Source organism: Pseudopodoces humilis, chromosome 18 (genome assembly GCF_049639895.1).
Source record: "Pseudopodoces humilis isolate 2021_Gansu_Grassland_sample_001 chromosome 18, ASM4963989v1, whole genome shotgun sequence".
Taxonomy (NCBI): Eukaryota; Metazoa; Chordata; class Aves; order Passeriformes; family Paridae; genus Pseudopodoces; species Pseudopodoces humilis.
Window position 1 is genome coordinate 7,372,750 of NC_142217.1, and position 13,474 is coordinate 7,386,223.

Below are 13,474 nucleotides of genomic sequence, written 5' to 3' on the forward strand. Positions count from 1 at the left end.
AGTTGTCACATGAGTCTGACTGTAGGTCAGGTTTGGGTGTTGCAGATTCAAACTGGTGATCAAGGTGTGAAAGGCTCCACGTGTCACTTTCAGCCCTCTGATATCAGCACAGCTCGTTGATGCCCGTCTTCTCTGCAGTGGCTGACAGTTCACTTCTCAGCATTTGTTGTTAGCCATGCCAATAGGAAATATTTTCAGGGCTCACAAAGAGGTTGGATTTTAAAATATTGAAGTAGGATAAAAAAAAAAAAAAAGTAAAAGGAAATTAAAAAGAACTGATTTGCACATGAATGTATTTTTTATCAGTTTTCAGGCTTATTGGATGACGGCATAAAAGATTAAAAATATCCTTACCCACTGAGTGAGAAATGTATGTTATTAATGCAGATAAACTTAATTGAAGCTAGATGTCAGGCATTTAAAATATATTTCTATAGAGATTTTCTCATTCTTGTTGAGAAGCCAGAATTCATCATGCTTGTACTTGATGTTCCTGAAGTTGGAGAGGAAAGGAAAAGTGCCCCAACAAGCTCCTGCTCACTAGAAAGAGGGGAAGCACCACAGGCATGTCTTGGATGGAAGTTTTGTGGGTGCCTGGGCTTAATTCCTTGCTGTCTCAGAGTCTTCTATGATCTGCCTCCATGTCTGAGTGGGAATGTAATGTGCTCCAGTGGCAGACAGGTGGGAGCTAGAAAAAGATTAAGTATGACTAGATATTCAGGTTTTAAACTTTATTGTAAAAAAGGCAGTGGTTTAATGTTAGGTATAAAAAGTAAAGAAGATAAAGCAGGGCTTGAATTTTTTCTTTACCCAATCCCTTTGATCAGACCTGCTGTATTTCAGGGAAATGTCTTCAAATTTTTGAGCCAAAATGTCTTCAAATTTTTTAAGCCAGCCAGTGTTTTAGCTAAGAGATAGACAGGACAGACAGTAACAGTCTGGTTACCACTGTGTTGATAGAAATCATCAGATCATTGAGCTGCATTCCCCTCCCTCAGAGTATCTGTAAAAGTCAGTGTTGACTGCCTTTTCCCTCCTATGTGTGGTGCATTCAGGTCAGGACCAGGACTCACAGGAGGTTGTTTAAATTAACAGGAACCTGAATAAGCATATTTAGGTCTGAAACCTGACAGCCAAATATTCATCAAACACGTATTTTTCCTAAATGGGTGGGCTTCCTTATGCAATAATAAATACAATGTTAAACTGTATTAACCCAAATGAAAATTGTCCTCACTCCTCCACAGGTGTGTTGGGATCTCTCTCTTGTGCCTTCATCACTTGGTTGCTTGACTGTTGGTATTTTTCTCCAGACCTTCATTAGAAGCTAAACACAGGGCTTCATTTTACCCATATTGAGCTAACTGCAGCATGCCAGCTCCCATATGGGTAGGGCTGAGAACAGCTTTCTGCTTCACGGCTGACACCATTAAGTGCTGAAAACTCTCCCACATTTGTTTATTCACAGCATCACGGGGTACTGTGTCCTGTGAATAAGCCTGTTTGGGCTGCAGCCCCCACCATGGAAACAGGACTTGCAAAGAGATGGAGAAAGTTGGAGGAACAGGGAATAAGTTAAACATACAAGGTCTGTCAGGACATGAGCCAGCAGGTTCCCATCCCTCAGCTTTGGGGCTGCAATACTGAGGAAGGTAGGGGACAGGAGAAGCCCTTGCTAGAGGCACCACAGAGCACTGGGAACTCTGACAGGTCTCCCGTGGTGTTTAACAGAGCTGGATGGTGTCTCCTGGGTTGTGTGTGCCCATGCTGGGGGCTGTGCTGCTCCATGGGCCAGGCATCACTGCTGCAGGAAGAAAAATTGCATGGTGGGATTCTTGAGTTATGGTTTCCAACGTTTAGAAGGTTAATTGTGAAATGATTCAATTCTTTCTTTCCTAGTTTTCCAGGTGTTTAATTTTTGTTAAAATTAGTCTTGTGGAAGGGTTCAAGGCAGTGCTGGGCTGAGCACATCATTGCCAAAGCACGAGTCTGTGCCTGTGCTCTGGCCCTCCAAACACCTGCTCTCAGGCCATCCTGGAATAGCAGGTTATGGAAAAAACACTGCAGAAAATGCTAATACTGAAATCCTACAGAAATTTCAAGCAGTAACAAAAGAGAGGAGATCCAGATGGGTCATGATCCAGCAGGTATCTTGGGCAAACAGGCACTGCTCTCAGATTTGTGCCATAACCACCTCTGAGTTCATTTCATTTGCTCAGCTCAGAATTGAAGCTGCACCAAAACTTCCACACTTAAGCCCATATGAGGTCAGGGCTCAAGTCACTGATATTAGTCAGCAATAAGAAACTGAACAATGGAGCGTGGATTAAAAAACAACCATGAAAACCACGGCATTTCAGCGCTCTTCAAATACTTGCAACTGCTACTTTGCTTTTTGCATGAAAAATGTTTCTCTGAATTGCAACAGTTGAAGCAATCAACAGCTCCAGCACTAAAAATCAGGCAGCTAAACCAGAAAATTGGGTGCAATTTGTACTCTGCCCAATGTGCAGAGTCTTCTGCCAGAGTAAATTTTCCAGAGAACATTTATTTGGGTCACATCCCCCAACCCGGAATTCCTCAGGAAGACTCAGCAGGTTTTATCCAGCATAAAAACCCCACATTTCTGCATTCAGGCAGAGAGGTGCTGCAGAGAGGCATCAGCAAGGCCCTGTCAATCTTCACTTACAATGAAGTGTTGAAAGACAAAAGATAGACTGTGGAGTGTTTCAGGAGAGAGACACTGAGACATCTGCACCCTCACAACACTGACAGTGCTCTGCAAGTCTAAAAGGGGTTGTTCATTCTGGGAAAAAAGGGCTTTTATCCAGTAACAGCGTTTCTAATCAGTTTTCTGTCCCCTTTGTGGTGTTGTACAGACTCCTTGCCAGCAGCTGAAGCACTGGGCTCTGCCTGTAGCACCCACCTGCTCACTGCACCCCTACCAGCCTGTGATAAGCTGCTTCCAGCTCTAAAGTGACCACTTGCAGTAGGACTTGTACAGCAGAGCTGAAAATAATGAGAAACACAACCCCCCCATTTTGCCACTAGAATCCTGGCAAGTCTTTGTATTTTCTGTGGTGCAGAAGACAAAGAACACAGGTTAGAGTGGTCTCTCAGGAAATGGGGGCAGTATATTTGAGGAAAGAATTAAACCAGTCTGTCTTTTCCAATGCAAGGCAGCTGATTGCTGAGGGGATTTCCCTTTTGTGCTGTGCTGCTCAGGGAGAGTGAGGTACAGCAGCACAACCCAGGTCTGCTGGGGTGAGAGTGCACCTGAAAAACAACCCAAATACCTTTTGATGATTAAATCAGTGTTTAGTCATAAACCCCACAACAGCCAAAAACCAAAAGCAAAAACCCCAAAGAAATACCTCAAACAAAAAAAACCAACAACAATACAAGCAAACCACCCCCCAGAACAAAACCAGAAAATGCAACAAAACTCCACGGTTTTATATTGAACTGGAAAGCTGTTTGCTGTGATCCAAACCAGACTCCTCTAAAAGTTTTGTGGATAATCCAAGCCACTCTGTGGGGAGATGCTATTTTCTTCCCATTTGGCTTCCAACACTGTACTTCATGTCTCATAGTACCATGTGTTTATTAAATCATTCCCCACATATTTTTTTAGAGTTCACAGCTGCACCTCTGTAGTGAGCACATCTGCAGGGACCTCTCCCACAACCCAGCAGCCATCCCTCTCCTTCATTTCTGAAACTCTCTCTGTTTTGGCCCTCTCACTGAGCCCAGCTTTACCAAGAGATTCCCTGCTTTATGAGGTGTGTCTGATCCCCCTGGCAGTCCTGCACCACCCCATTAGCTTGCAGTTGCTGCTCTTTCCTCTTGTACACAAAGCTGAATTCACAATTTCTGCTGCTGATATAGAGAAATGCCAGTGTGCACCTGCTCTGTACTCCAGTGGAGCCACCTCAGTAGAGGAAGGAATGTTTCACAGTTATTTAATGAGTACTGTAAGGTTAGCCTGGCAGGTTACAACAGGTAGTAATTGTCTGCTGTTACATGGTGATAACGACGTGACCATAGTGTTATTATGGTAATAGCAACACAACATTATCTTAATACACTGAGGTCAGATAAGGTCTGTATTACCTTATCTTAGAGGTAATTTACTCCTATGAATTGCACCGTGGGGCAGTGCTATGGGGATTTTGCTGCTCAGGAAATCCTGAGTGAAGTTTACAAGTTCTCACATGTGATGAACGTTTGCAGTAGCTGAAAGAACACCTGAACTCCTTGGTATGTGCATTAATTGATTCCTGGGAAAAAGTTGGTCTAATGCTGTAAGTAATCCATGCACTTTTCTTTTGGTCCTGTGGGGCCGAGGGGAGAGCGGGACCCCTCTGCAGATAAGAGAGAAAAAACTCCTCAAAGTCATTAAGAAAGTCCCAAGAAATTGGACTCTGATAAATTTTTTTCAGTCCCAGTCACATAATCCATCCTTAATTTGAGATGTCACAGCTGTCCTCCAAGTGTCTGTTGGAGCTGCCCTCCCCTCCTGCAGCGGAGGCGGAAGGGATCATCTCCTTGCAGCAGAAACGCCTGTGGTGCAGCTCTCCAGAATCAGCCTCCAATTAGCTGCACATAAGCTAAAAAAAAAGCTTTACAATATGTGCCAACATGGTGGTAACTAATTGCATGTGACAGTGGACTAATTGTGTTGTGCCTTTAAGCAAGTGCAGCACTTGAATGGAGATGGTGACTCCAGCTTTGCTCCTGACCAGGCTGGGGAGTGGATAATTTAACTGGGGAAATTTAGCTGCAGTGGGGGGGGGGCTTCAGGCTGCTGGTTCCCTCCAAGCCTGGACCATCCAGGAAGATCTGGACCATCCAGGAGGATCTGAACTTTCCAGGAGCACTGCCAGCCCAGCTCAGCTGCAATAACCCACCTGGCAGGGGCACGTCAAATCTTTGTATGGCTATTCCTAGATTTTACTGCAGTCAATATCAAAGTAAGATTTTGGTTTCTTTACTTAATATAAGGTGCGTTTTTTGTTGGTTTGTTTTTTGGTTTTTTTTTTTGGTTTTTTTTTTTGCCATGGACATTCTCCAAAGAAGGACTTTCATAGGTACTGACAAATAAACCCAGAGAAATGAGATCTGCTGCCATTCTTCCCACCACAGGAGCTCTCTGATCTGACTGATGGCCTGGTAGGGGCTGCTGATAAATCCAGCTGCTCCCCAGCTGAGCCCCAGGGGACACTGTGGGCATCCAAGAGCCCTGGGCCCATTATGAATGAGCCCAGTGCATGGAAAGAGGGATGGTCAGCTGAGGGAAAGAGATAGAAGAGAGGGTTTGCAGGTGGCAGACTTTGCCACTCCTGGCAGTGCTTCTGCAGCTGTCCTTGCCCTGAAACAAGAGAGCCTGGTGCAGGAGGTTTTTCTAGGGACATAGGGAAAAAAAAAATCATCCAAACTAAGTCAAATGAAGTCCACTGATCACACTGCCATTGCTCTACAGGCACAGAGGATTGCAGACATCTGAGAGCTCAGAAGGAGCATTGCAATTGAATACCATTGCCCATCGAGTTGGTGAACAGAGGTAGCATCAGAATTCAGGGTTTATGATATTTCAGAGAAAGATTGCAAAAGCAGGCAGACGTGTAAAACCTAATAAGCTATGTGCCAATGCAATGTCAAAGTGAGCATGCAATATTAATGATATTTAAGAATGATACATATATTTAAAATTTTTGATATTTAAAAATGTACATATACATTCAATTTTGACACAAGTGGTAAATCATGTAATAAAATAAAGCAGAATATTTTACTTGCTAGGTTTGAAATGCAGTTGGAAAGGAATTTACTAATAAATGGTAGAAGGAAACACATCACTTATAAACATTCCTTTGTGAATGGTGGAGTGCTTTCAGTCATGGAAAGGTTACCATGGTCAAAATGCTCCATTCTGCACAGCAGGACACAGGCACTGCTCTGGAGGATTCCAGTCTTTCTGAATAAAAGAATCATATTATACTATGGGAAACAGCCCTCAGTCTAACTGAGAGGTCACCTCTGTATTTTTTTAGAAAAAAATTATTTTCTACTTGTCATCAGAGTTACCTGTTTCTCAGATTGCAAAATTCTGTAATCCTTAAAAAAATGAGCTATGTGTTTTATTATCATTCCCCCTTTGTAAAATTATATCCCAAAGATTTTTCCCCAGTTTTGTAAGGCTGATTCCAAACTATTATAGACTTTTTTTTTTTCCCTTTTCTTTTAAAAAGAAAAGCTTACTGTTGGGGTATGCCAGTGCCCTCGATTTTTACTTTCTGCTACATTGCAATGCATTCATTCAGTAATTGCTGCAGCAATGTTACAATAAATGTATAAAAATTATGGTTTTCATCTAAGAGAATTCTTTAATCATATTTAATAATTTTTGATAGAAAATAATAACAAGTTCACATGAGGTGAATAAATTCTGTATTATCATTAAATATAAAAAAGTGTAATCAATGAAAATTGTTGTGATATGGCAGATGAAGGGTAACTCTGTTACAGAAGCAAAGCAGAGTGACTCTAAGGATGCACACTGATCTGTTTGGGCTGTGAGGACCCTCCAGCTGAGGTCAGGGCTCTCTGATGCCAGATGTTCAAACACAGAGCAGGATGGCTGGGATGGGGACAGGAAGGAAAACCTGACAAGAGGCAGCAAAGCCAGCATGGTGCTGGGGCCATAGGGTGGGGGTGATACAGCAGCTCTTGCATTCTTCTCAATTCTGTATTTGTTAATTTGCATCTAAACAACCTTTGTCTCTTGAATTCTGGCAGAATAAACATGTCTCCTCTTCCTGTAAAAACTCTGTCTTATCAGCGATGGCCCCTCAGCACCTTTCAGATAAGAAGCCCAGAGGCCTCCAGGCTGCTCCCCTGTCCTTCACCCATGGCTCCTCCTGCTCCACAGCCCTGCAGGTGTGTGGGAAGCAACTCCACAAATACCTCTTTGCATAGAAATGAGAAGCTATTTTAAAATTAGATTACTATCATAAAAAGCATTGCTACTGCTTCTCATCTGTTCTACCTTTCCACTTACTTCCTTTTTATTGCTGCTAAGCTTCTTACCATGCCAATGTCTTTTAGGTTCATGATTATAAAGTATTTAAAAATATCCAAGCTGTACAGAGTGATAGCATGTTGAAAATAATATATTCTAATTTGAAAAATGAAAAGCAGCTAATGCGTTATTTAGAAAAACATGTTGCTTACTGAAAAAAAAAAAAAAGCTTTCCTTAATAGCAGAGTCTGGTCTTCTGCTGTTTTATTATCTGATATATTTTACCTCTACATGGTATATTTTACCTCTATAAACATAATTTTTTCCCCCCAGCAATTTAAAGCATCCAAAAATGAGCATTTCATCTAGAAGAACATGAAACTGAAATGACAATAATACCTGCTGCTGTAGCTGTCTGGTACCAAATCACATCACTCAGCCTGGCTGTTCTCATGCTCTGTGTGGACTCTGATGCTTTTTGCATTTAGACAATTGCTCTTTCTTTTCTTAAAAAAAAAGTTCTTACAAGGCTTGGCCCTTTTGGGAGTATGATGATACCCTACTGCACTCATTCCAACGGGGAGGATAAGGCTGGATTTAAGGAGAGGTTTGGCCCAGCACTCACCAACCTCATTCCTGGTGATAATAAACCCAGGGATGAAGTCAAGAAGAGCTGGTCAAAAGACCCAGTGGTTGCACAGAAACTTGCTGAAATTACAATAGTGTAAAATTAGTAGGAAGTTCAAATTAAGGTAACAATTCTTTGGGTTTCATTTATTTATTTTAACATACGTAAATACCCTTCCCCTTTCACAGCCACACAAAACAAAGCTGGGGGGAAAATGGCAATACCCAGGAGTTTCACTGCCAGCACCTCTGTGATTGCTTTGCTTTGATGCCTTGAGTGGCTGCCTAACACAGGCCAGCCAAGATTAAGAGAATATCAGTAGGTATTTATTAAAGTCCTTCAATAGATAAACCTTGGGCACTCAGGAGCCTCTGAGAGGGGCTACACCCAACATGGATGAGGGTCACGAGTTTTTCAGACAGATCTGTTTGGCTCATTTTCATATTAGAGGTTAATTGTCCAATTACAGCTTCAGGTAATGAAGTGACATTCCCCCAGTTTGCTTCTCCTCCCTGATTCACTTTTGTTTATACCTTTTGGGGCCTGAGGCAGAAGGTGTCCTTGGCTCTCAGGCCTGGAAGGATTGTTTTGTCTGACCAAAACGTGAAGAGAGCTTGCTAACACTGCATGGAGTTCAGAGTTCCACACTAATGCACTACAGGATCTGAAAAATAGAAAAGGCGTTAAAATTTAAGGCTTTAGTATGGGATGCAATCCTTGGGAAAGAAAGAGGGATGAATGCCATCCTCTAAGGGCCACAGGCAGCACAGGGCTGTGGTGGCAGTCTGGATCCCTCAGGCTGTGTCCCTGAGCCCCACAGGGCTCCAGCTCTCCGAGGAACCCGCGATGTCCCACAGCCTCAGCTCCCAGCCTCCAGTCCTTCGGTGTGTGTTCCCCGAGATTAATGTAGAACCAGGTGCAGCTGCCAGTGATAAATAATACAATGTGCTCAGATACAAACCTCAATCTCCATTATACTATTTTTAAGAGGTCTATTAGCAACGAAAGCACTCGTGGAAATAGTCTTACATTTTGCATGTATCCCTGAATAGACCCCAGTGACTTTGTGCTGACACGTCTTTGCACCCAATCATGAAATTCAGTGCAGGATTTTTTTTTAGCCTTAAATTAAATTAAGCTCATCTGTTTCAGAGCACTTGTCTTTTATGACGTTATTTCATTTAAATCCAGATCCCAAAGCAAAAAGGGAATTTTTAATTTATTATTAGAAACCCAAAAGGAGGCTCTTAAGATCTTCAGTGTTAAAAATTATAGTCTTAGTGTTCTGCAGAGAGAATCGATAATCAGCACAGCAAGGATCAAATACCCACTGCATTTCATTTCAGTTAAGCATTTCATTTCAATTAATTACTCAAACAAAATGTATCTAATTTCTTTACACACTGAGGACTGTTTTCCTCCAAAACATTGCCTTTGTTGAAATCATGGACATCCATTTGGAAATTCTTCATTAGCTAGCATGGCCTGCTCAAACCTGAGCCAAAAAATACAGTATCACATAAAAAAACTTCCATAGCGGGGCTTAGATGTTGCAGCTACTGTTGGATTTGTATTAAGTTCAGAGGAAATAAAAGCACACATTGTCCCTTAATGGGCACTTCTTGGTGAAAGTGCACAATTAAACAGCCAGGCATACTCTCTCCCATGCTTGTAGATGATATTTATCCTCTTAGCATTGCACAGAAACTTTAAAGGCTGCTTGATGGACGGCAGATGTGCACCTGCAGCTCCTTCCCTGGAAATACAAACAGGTCCTTCAGCTATTGCCAAGCAGGACAGGCTGCTGAAATATTTGATGCATTTACACCTCCTCAAGAATCCTATTATTTCCTGTAATTGAAACTGTATCTGAAATTGTTTGGATGGCACATAATAGTCGGAAAAGCAGTACTAGATGCAAAGGAGAGAATGTAATGCTAACGTGAGATGAGGCTGGTTCTGGGTCTTGTAATAATATATATCATTAGCTATCTTAACTGACATAAATGAGAGAATAAAAATGTTATTTTTCTGTGATAGTTGAAAGAGGAGAAAATACCATGCTTTTCAGGAGCTTCTGTACCTGAAGGCAAAACAGCTTTTTAATGCTTTTCCTTGGATTTGATATTAGTTTTTTCCCCATTACACGGATTAATAAAAACAAGGTTCATGTGCCACTGCCACTGAGAAGCACGGTTCCAAAATGCTTTTATGTCAAATAAATTAATAGCTTTTTAGGTTCCAATCATGTACTTTCATAAGCAGAGTCTTCCCTGAAAATTAAATGGAGGTGAAGAAGCAAACTGGGAAATCCTGACTGAGCTGGGCAAGCACCTGAAAAACAGAGATTCAGTTACAGCTTAGAAAAGGCTGGGGGAAAATGGAATGTGAACTTAATTCTCAATCTGCTGTGGCAGGTTAGAAACAATAAGTGAGCAGACAGTCTCAAAAAGGCTGTGGATCCACACAGAACATGAGGATGGGCAGGGCCAGCCAGAATTGTGTCAAAGGGACCTACACGGCTGGGAAAATCAAAAACAAATGGCATTTCTCAGTGAAACTAACACAAAGCTAAAAGAGAGGGTCAGGAACTTTACTGTATTTAGCTTCAGTAGCAGTCTCCAGATGACTCCTAATAGAGAGAAAACAAAAGTAATTAATTATACAGATATGAATGGGTGGAGGAATGAATAGGAGCTGGTCTTGTCAGCGATTAGAACGGTTCAAAATGTTTTGCTATAAAGTAGTCATTTTATGGATTCCATCTAAACAAAGCAGATATATTAATTTATTCAATTTCCTTTTATTTCTGTTTTTTGTTTTTGGTTTATGTTTTTTTGGTTGGTTTTGGTTTTGGTTGGGTTTTTTTGCCAGACTGTTTCTCATTCTGAATAACCCAGTTCAGAGGAACTCAAGCCATCTCACAGAACTATATCAAAACATTGAAACCTCCATGTTTGTGAAACACATTCCAAAAACACATGTTTTAACAAGGTTCTTGGTTCTGGATGTTAAGACTTGGAACAACCAAAGTGATAGAACTAAAACAAATGGTTTCCACAAAATATTCTGTGATGAGACCAGATTTTATGATCCTCAAGCTTTCATTAGAATGGATGCTCCAAGTTGTGCCCAGTTCTGCAGTTCCAATCATGTGCTTTCTGTTCAATATTTGTGTTTAATTCCATGCTGTGTTTATGACTCCATTTTTTTCTGGTTTAAATCTCTTCCAAACCTTTTATGACCCTTTAAAATGCTTCTTTGGCTATTTAATTCCTCTCATGGTTCCTGAGCTTCACCGTAGTTGTTGTGGTGAGATGGCAATGCCACAGGATGGGAAGGCAGTGAAATCCAGACCCTCCCTGCAGCAGATTCCATTTCTGGAATGTTCCAGTTTCCCTGCTCACGGCAGGGAAGAGCCACTGAAATAAAAATACCAGAACTAAGTCAGTGGCAATCTGTGGGCTGACCACAATAACTGGTGGTGGGTGCAAGTGAGGAATCACATCTCTAGAAGTCAATAAATGTCATTAAGGGTCTTTTATTCTTATTTATGTGACAGTAAAATGTGTGATCCCCCTGAGTGTGTAGAAACAGGATCAATGATGAACTTCAATCCACACAATCACTTCTTATGTGAGACATAACCTTGGCTATTAGATCAATCAATAACCTATTATCTCGTGAGCTAAGAAATAATTACTGCCCCTGGCCACTATTAATTAGGACAGCCAGGGAGGTATAGACCAGAAGATGTGTGATGTTATTGTTCCTGATCATTTCAACCATAGAATGAAGCTGAACTGAGAGGATTTGCTTTAGATTTTTTTTGTGAATGGGTGGATTCTTTTTCACTAGTTGATCTGTGTGTCTTTGAGAAGGAAAAATGGGTCTTCTTCTGATATGATCCACTACTTTTAAAAAGAAAAAAGTCTTGACAGTGCAGAATTGGTTGTTTTCCTTGACTTGAAGCAATAAGGTCTCTGATTGTAATTGTAAGGTACTGAGTACATTAACTCTATCCCAACCAAAACCAGGACACCCCTCCAAAAAAAGCACAAGGAAAACATGAACAGAAGTGCAGCCAGCCCATTCCTTCCAATAATAAAAAAATAGCTCACTGTAAGTAAAAGGAAATTCCTGATAATTAATGGAAGACAATATGTTCTATTGCTATTGCTGTTTTCATATCAATAAAATCAGAGAGCAGTCATGTTGATAAATATCCCTTTTTGTTGCCACTGGCCCTCAAGCCATTCAGTTTCTCCACAACATGAAATTCCTAACCCCCGCTCTGTATTTTACTGCTGTGAATTCATTGTGTATTTAAAGACAGATACAAAACAGTTGCAGCAGGATGTGACCTGATACAAACACAGCAAAAAAAGTTGGCCAGTTCACCTTTGCTTGCAACATTTACCAAAACTGGTGAGCACTCCTGAATAATTAAATAAGTTAAAGATACAGCATTGGTGTATGTGCTGGACATCCATAGATCTTTGTCAGTGGTTAGCAAAAGCCTTAAGCTGTACAGCTTTTGGTTGCTTTTCTAGACATTTTCTCTTGAACATGATTTATGGGGCAGTTGTTACAAGATGAAGCCTGCAGAAAACACATCATTCACAGAGACCAGGGACAATTCTTTGAACAAAATCTCCCCATCTGTGACAAAACTGAGCAGGCTGCCCTGCCACTGATCAGGGAGTGGGACTGGTGCTAGGACAAGGCTCTCTCACTCCTCCTTCCCAGCCCCTATCCCAGCAGAGCACACACTGGGGCTTGCCACAGCTGCCAGTTCCAGGTGGTTCCTCAGAACTGGTGATTCTGAGCTCCCCTTGTGATGGCTGTTCAGTTTATACATTTAAAACCTTTTTGGTTACAGATCTAAGAAGATCAGGGGACACGTTTGGATGGTTCTGATCTTGGCACAACTTTCTCTGGACTTAGATTTTAGGTTTCACAGGCAGTACTAAATTCTTTATATGTAAATTCTTTCTATTTCTTTATGCTCTGTATCAAGGACAAATGTAAAGTGATTTTATTCTTTTTTAATCAATTGAGTCAAGGTACAATTACTGCAAACTTTGCTCTGTGTGCACCAGCTAATAAAGATTAAGTTTATTGCAGCACTGCACATTTTCTAAATGAAAGCGCTCCCCAGCTCATGAAGGTCAATCTTTTTTCAGGATCAGGGTGGGAAGGGGACAGCACAGATGGGGCTGACCCACACTGAGACACCAGGACATGTGTTCCTGGCTGGTCTGGGCACACAATTTCCACGGTGCCAGAATAGGTAGGAAGCTCTGTCTGGCAGTTTACACACAAGTGTTTGTGTAGGCACTGGGAAATAGGTATCAATTTACCTAAATATTGTCAGTTCCACTGATGACAATATTTGGGATTAGGGTTGAAATAAATTCCATGAGGTCCCAGAGGTGAACACTGTCTGTGCTCTGCAGACAGAGCTGGTCAATGAGCAGCCCTGGGCATGGAGGCTTGGTGGGTTCCAGGCTGTCTAAATATGACTCCTTTACTACTCCTCAGTAGCTTTGAGCCTCTGACCCTTAACCTTTTTAAAAAATCCAGCTTGGATTTTCCAGTGCATGCTCTCTGGGAAATTAAATTATTCTAAAACACAACATAGTTTTAATTTAAAGGAGGAAGAGCTGGCCTGACATAACTGGCACTAGTGAATTCAGGAGAGCCAGAGCTGCTACAGTGTCATCCCTGATGTTTTCTCTTTCTTCTTAATACTCTCATTCTCTTTACCAAATTTGTGGAAAATGGAATCTGTTGTTTTGCTGTCATAAAGTTTCCTTGAAAAA